General features: G+C 35.7%; 1 pseudogene; it reads left to right on the top strand.

Moving 5' to 3' along the window:
* Nucleotides 1-6,076: 6,076 nt before the first annotated feature.
* LOC139039777 (olfactory receptor 4C11-like) lies at nucleotides 6,077-7,009 on the top strand (annotated as a pseudogene).
* Nucleotides 7,010-7,303: the final 294 nt, after the last annotated feature.

Raw genomic sequence — 7,303 nt, 5'->3', positions numbered from 1 at the left:
CTCTATGACATTGGTCTGAGCAGCATATTTTCAAGTCCCATGTCTGACCGGGCAAGGGAAACAAAAGAAAAAATGAACAAATGGGACTACATAAAACTAAAACGTTTCTGCACAGCAAAGGAAACCATCAACAAAACGAAAAGACAACCTAACAATTGGGAGAAGATATTTGCAAACCAAATATCAGATAAGGGGTTAATATCCAAAATACACAAAGAACTCATACAGCTCAACAAGAAAAAAACCAACAATCCAATTAGAAAATGGGTAAAAGATCTGAACAGAGATTTCTCCAAAGAAGATATACAGATGGCCAACAGGCATATGAAAAGATGCTCAACATCATTAGTTATCAGGGAAATGCAAATCAAAACTACAATGAGGTATCACCTCACTCCAGTCAGAACGGCTATAATTAACAAGACAGGAAACAACAATTGTTGGAGAGGGTGTGGAGAAAAGGGAACCCTTGTTCACTGCTGGTGGCAGTGCAAACTGGTGCAGCCACTATGGAAAGCAGTTTGGAGTATCCTCAGAAAATTAAGGATAGATCTACCATATGATCCAGCTATTCCACTGCTGGGTATTTATCCAAAGAACTTGAAAACACAAAGGCATAAAGATACTTGCACCCCTATGTTCACTGCGGCATTATACACAATAGCCAAGACTTGGAAGCAACCTAGGTGCCCATCAAGGGACGAACGGATAAAGAAGATGTGGTATTTATACATGATGGACTACTACTCAGCCATAAGAAATGACAAAATCCGGCCACTTGTGACAACATGGATGGACCTTGAGGGTATTATGCTGAGTGAAATAAGTCAGAAGGAGAAAGTCAAATACCATATGATCTCACTCATAAGTAGAAGATAAAAACGACAAAAAAAGAACACATAGCATTGAAGATTGGACTGGTGGTTACTGTTGGGTAAGGGGAGAGGGGGGAGGGCAAAAGGGGTGATTAGGGTCACATGTGAGGCGATGCACTATAATTAGTGTTCAGGTGGTAAACATGATGTAATGTATACAGAATTTGAAATATGATGTACATCCGGAAAAAAATAAAAATTAAAAAAATAAAATAAAAAAAGAAACGTCATTCATTTTTAATAAACTTTATATTTTATAACAGGTTTATATTTACAGGGAAGTTGTGAAAATAATACTGAAAGTTTCCATATACCCCACCTCAGTTTCCCCTACTGTCTTCTTATATTAGTATGGTACATTTATCACAACTAATTAATTGCCATTATTACATCATTTTTAACTAAAATCCATGCTTTAATCAGATTGATTAGTCTCTATTAAAGCTTTTTTCTTCTCCAGAATCTGACCTAGGATACCACATTACAGTCAGTTGTCAAGTTTTCTTCAGCTCCTGCAGACAGTGACAGTTTCTCTAACTTTTCTTGTTTTTGGTGAACTTGACAATTGAAGAGTAAGAGTCAGACATTCCGTATAAAGTCCCGCAACTGGAGTTTTCTAATATATTACTCAAGATTAGACTGGGGTTATAGACTACTGGGAGAAAGATCACAGAGGTAAAGTGTCATATTCATCACATCATATCAACGGGTACATATTCTCAATGTGACATTACTGTTGATGATAATCTTGATCACCTGGCTAAGGTAGTATTTGTCACATTTCTTCTCTGTAAATTTACTCTTTTCCCTCCTTCCATACTGTGGTTTTTGGAAGGAAGCCACCATATACAGCCCACACTTAACAGACAAAGAGTTTGAGGTCAGAGTATCTACGTAAATCACTTGGCATTCTTTGGTATATTCTCCCCCTATTTATTTAGTTATTTATTCAATTATTTGCATCATTATAACTCATGGACATTTATTTTGTACTTTGAGTTATATTTCAATTCAGTTTTATTTATTTTGTTGCTCAATTTTCTTACAACTTTGGCCACTGGGGCTCTTTCACTTGGCTCCTGTGTCCCTTTGCCATCACTTCATCACTACGCGCGTGTGTGTGTGTGTGTGTGTGTTAGCACTTCTCTACTTTCTAGTACTACAAGATGCTCTGGTTCACCTGTACATTCCCTGCCCCAGACCTAGAATCAGCAATTTCTACAAGAAGCTCTGATTCATTTTATTGGAGAATGGTATTAGAAACCAAAGCTTCACACTAGAAGACCATCATTTTTTATTCTAATCAAAAGATGTTATTTATGACCCATATCAACATCTTTACTTGCAAGAATAGGCCACCTTTTTTCATAATGTAATAAGACAAATTGAGGATTATCACATCTGGCTCATGTTTCTTAATTGGAAGAGAAGGGACGCTTCAGGGAATAACTTACCCCAGACTCCTGTATTGCACAGCATTGGTGTTAAATATCCTGCACGGAAGACAGAAGAGAAGAATTTCCCAGTCAAAATCCTGTGTGAGCATAGATTTCAGAAAGAGTGAGATGAATCTGGGACCATCTTAGCCTGCCCTCTGGCATGTAGGTGAGAACTTAAGCCTCTTCGTGAGAGCAAAGAGATCCTGGTTCCAGATAATCAGACAGAATTTAAGATCATTTTTTTATTCTCATTTGAGTAAAGAGTGTCCAAATTTCCTTGGGAAGAAAAGAGGGCAACTGAACATCCTAACCTCTCCGTAAGCTCTTATCAAAGCTAGTAAGATTTGTACTGGGGATTAACTTAGTTTTATTTAATACTTGGAGAATGAATCTTACCAATGCTACTGTGAGGATCTAATACATACAATGCATTTGTGGAAGGATAGAAAGTTTAGGACATTTTTAGGAGTGTTTTACATTCTAAAGTGAGATGATGGAAATAAAAAATGTGCACAGCAGCTCCTGATGGAAATGGCACTATTAGGTATGGTATATTGGAATGAATGTGTGAGAGACAAGCAAATAGAAATAATATCTGCTTGGGTGTTCCAGGAAATAGTCCATAGATATGATGACATGGTGGTGGATATGGTAGGATACAGGCTTCCCTTTTCCTCAATGCCACCTGAGTATAGAATAGTGAAGGACACTATTGGATTGTAGGATATTTTCTTAATTCTTTCATTCATTCAACAGATATTTATTAAGCACCTACTTTTTTTTAGATGCTGAAATTCAGTAGTTTATGGATAAAAATTCTCATCCTTATGTTGATTCGTTCTACAGTGTGTCATTTGTATATATGTAACTGTGTTATTTGTATACGTGTAATTCTAACATATGTATATCTATACATATGTAAACAGATATAGATAAGGAAATATATTTATATAATATTCTTAATTGATATAAACTGCCAAGAATTTTTCATTTGTTTGTTGAAGAGTTTTGACAAAAAGCATATTTGGAAAATATCCAAGAAAGCCAGGGGACCTGTAGTTAATGGCAGCGTGGTAGTGTATAATGTGATTAAAGAGCACTGAGTTCTAGAACTACCTCTATGATTAGCTCACCATTTCACTCTTGGGTCTTATTGTTGCCTCAAAAATGTTTATTTTCTTCCCGCCTACATCAGGAGACACTTGTTATGGCTCAGTGGTATGCCAGTATGAATAATAGACCATCTCCTTTTTTTTTTTTTTGAGGAAGATTAGCCCTTCGCTAACTACTGACAGTCCTCCTCTTTTTGCTGAGGAAGACTGGCCCTGAACTAACATCCTTGCCCATCTTCCTCTACTTTATATGTGGGATGCCTACCACAGCATGGCATGCCAAGCGGTGCCAAGTCCGCACCCAGGATCCGAACCGGCGAACCCCGGGGCCGCCGAGAAGTGGAACGAGCGCACTTAACCGCTGCACCACCCGGCTGGACCCCTAGACCATCTCTTAAGGTAAGATAATGTTTTAAAAAGATTTATTATTTTTATGAAATGACGATAGTGATGTATTTTTAAATTTTTACAAAATAGCACACCTTAAAAATTAGATATTGCTCACATTTGTGATGCCAAGAATGCAGTTTCTTCACATAGAGGTACAAATGCATGCTTTCGTTGACATTCATCTTCAAAGTACCGTTCATTTACATAACAGTATGTGTGTAATATGTATATCCTGCTTTTAATTAAAAGTTACTATCTTAGCATACAATTCTGTCCTCTTATTTTTCACTTTAAACTATATTGTAGCGACCATTGCATGTATATCAGCCTTTTTTTATGAATGATTTTATCAATGAGTAGTATCAATAAAGTACCATTTTTGCTTAATTCAGCTCCCTGCAGATGGATTTTAAGTTCTTTCTCATGTTTGCCAATGAGATTATCTGTAGGACATAGAATCACTTGATTGTTTTCTATGTGTAATTATAATATTATAGATATTGAAAATCACCCCCTAAGAGACTGTGTCCACTTAAACTCCTACCAAAATGAGTGGGGTTGACTATTTCCCACAACTTGTCAGCACTATATGTCAACAAATTTATATCATAAAGATTAATTTATTCAAATAATTAGTGAAAATGATATCTAATTGGAAATTTAATTTGAATGTATTTAACTCCTAATGAAATTGAACATCTTTCCATATGCTTAATTATGTTTCATAACCCATTATTCATTTTACTATTTTTTCTTTTAGGAGAAGATTTGCCCTAAGCTAACATCTGTTACCAATCTTTCTCTTTTTCATTCCTCCTCCCTAAAGTTGCAGTACATAGTTGTGTAAAGTTGTAAATTCTTCTAGTTCTATGAGCTGCCCCCACAGCATTGCTTCTGACAGGTGAGTGGTGTGGTTCCATGCCTGGGAACCAAACCCAGGCTGCCAAAGCAAAGTGCACCAAACTTTAACCACTAGGCAATCAGTGCTGGCTCAATGTTACTGTATTTTTTAAGACTGATGAGTGAAATCCATTTATCCTTGAAAATTACGCTTTGTCTGGTCAGTGAGTTGTAAATATACTTTACCAGTTTGGCGCTTATAATTTTCTATTGACTATGCTATTGTTTGGAAAATATAAAGGCAAGTAAAACAATTTATCCACTATTCGACATTCAATATATATGAATAAATATTAATTCCCTTTTTATTTCTATAGTTTCTTACTTGAAGTGAGAGTATAAGACATTCAAGATACATATCATAAGAATTCTACTGAAGAGTATCAGGTACGACTTAGAGCTTCCTGAGCTCATTATCTCAATCCCTTATGCTTAATCTTAAACCTGAAATTTGAAAGAGTGTTCTGATTTATGGAAAATATTCTCCATGCATTTTTTTCTTCATTTTAGTCTCAATGAGTCCTTGTATCTTAAGAACATATATTGAAATATGTAGAAAAATAATAAATAATGGGACAAATTTAACTTTGGATAACATAGTATACTTTGGAACATATGAAGTTCAATAATAGAAACTGAATTTAGAACCATAAACAATTAGAAATGTTTGAGAAGAAAAGTAAAATGAGATAAACAGTCAGGGCAACAGATTAAAATGTCAGATAATGGAATGAAACAACTGGCTTGTGTTCATTGCTAAAATTTTAATTTTATCATTTCTCTCTTTCAACCTTCCTCCTTATATTTTATATGTGTGGTGTATTTGTGTGTATGTATGGGTTTAGGTTTTATCAAGGAAGATACTCTGAAATGTTTAGACACTCATCCTCTAAGACAATATTTACTAGAAGAGTATTTTATAAATGAACTCTGTTCAAGAAATGTGAAAACATATTGAGTAAATCATGTAAAAGTTTCCTCTACTTCTGCAGCCCACTACACTAATATTGACATGTCCCTAAAGAAAACATTAAGCTGAAGAAGTTATTCACTCATTCCAAATAAACAAAATTAATGTATATTATGTCTGAAGAATCATTTACTTTTTCATTATTTTTCTATTTCTTATATCATTATTTTCACATGCAATCAGGTAAATAGATTGAATAAGTGCTATGAATTCAATTTCATTCTGCTAAAGCAGTACACAACAGGTAAGGAATACCCATTGGGAAGTGGCATTTCCATGATCAAGCATATGTATTCAGCCTCCAAATGCAGTATTCATTTTAAAATTCCTTTTTCATCTCTTCTTCACAGATTATTTTTAACCAGTGCTTTCCCTGCATCAAATGAAACAATGGAGCAAAATAACAGTGTAACTGAGTTCATACTGTTAGGATTGACACAAGATCCTAAGATGCAGAAACTGGCATTTGTAATCTTCTTCATTTTCTATGTGGGAACAGTGCTGGGAAATTTGCTTATTATTGTGACCATCAAATCCAGCCAGACACTTGGAAGCCCCATGTACTTCTTCCTATTTTATTTGTCCTTAGGTGATACCTGCTTTTCAACGTTTACAGCCCCTAGACTAATTGTGGATGCTCTCTCTGCAGAGAAAATCATTTCTTACAATGAGTGCATGACTCAGATCTTTGCACTGCATTTATTTGGTGCCATGTAGATCTTTGTCCTTGTCCTCATGGCTATTGATCGCTATGTGGCCATCTGTAAGCCCTTGCATTATCCAATCATCATCAGCCAGCAGATCTGCATCACCCTGATTGTGCTTGCATGGATAGGGTCTTTTATACATTCTATAGCTCAGATTATCCTGGCCTTGAGACTGCCTTTCTGTGGATCCAATTTGGTTGACCATTATTGCTGTGATATGCAGCCTTTGTTGAAACTTGCCTGCATGGATATTTATGTGACCAACCTCCTGGTGGTGTCTAATAGCGGGGCTATCTGCACAAGCAGTTTTGTAATTCTGATGATCTCATATATTGTCATCTTGCATTCTCTGAGAAACCACAGTGCAGAAGGGAGAAAAAAAGCTCTCTCCACTTGCACTACCCACATCATTGTAGTTGTCTTATTCTTTGGTCCATGTATATTCATTTACGTACGCCCCCCAACCACTTTCTCCATAGACAAGATGGTGACAGTATTTTATACTATTGGAACACCCTTTCTCAACCCACTCATCTACACACTGAGGAATGCAGAAGTGAAAAATGCAATGAGAAAGTTATGGCATACCAAAATAACCTCAGAAAGCAAAAAGTGAGTTGAGGGTTTGTCATGATTATTTGTTGAGTCACGGTTTGACTGAATCTGTACAAATATCAAATATCATAGTCAATGACTATTGTGGGAATAACATACACTCATATATGACTGTGGGCAGCTATTTGTTTTTTTCTAGTTCACAGGCAAGATGCATGCTAAGGCTTCTAATTCTTTAACTGCACCAAACTTACTAGTTCTAGCTATATCCTCCTGTCAAAGATTATTTTGAAATAAATTCAGTAAAGTAACATAAGTTTTCTTGTTTTCATTTCTTTTAACTTTCTGGCTCATT

The sequence above is a fragment of the Equus asinus genome, chromosome 17, assembly GCF_041296235.1.
Source record: "Equus asinus isolate D_3611 breed Donkey chromosome 17, EquAss-T2T_v2, whole genome shotgun sequence".
NCBI classification, from domain to species: Eukaryota; Metazoa; Chordata; class Mammalia; order Perissodactyla; family Equidae; genus Equus; species Equus asinus.
This window is presented reverse-complemented; position numbering and strand designations above follow the sequence as displayed.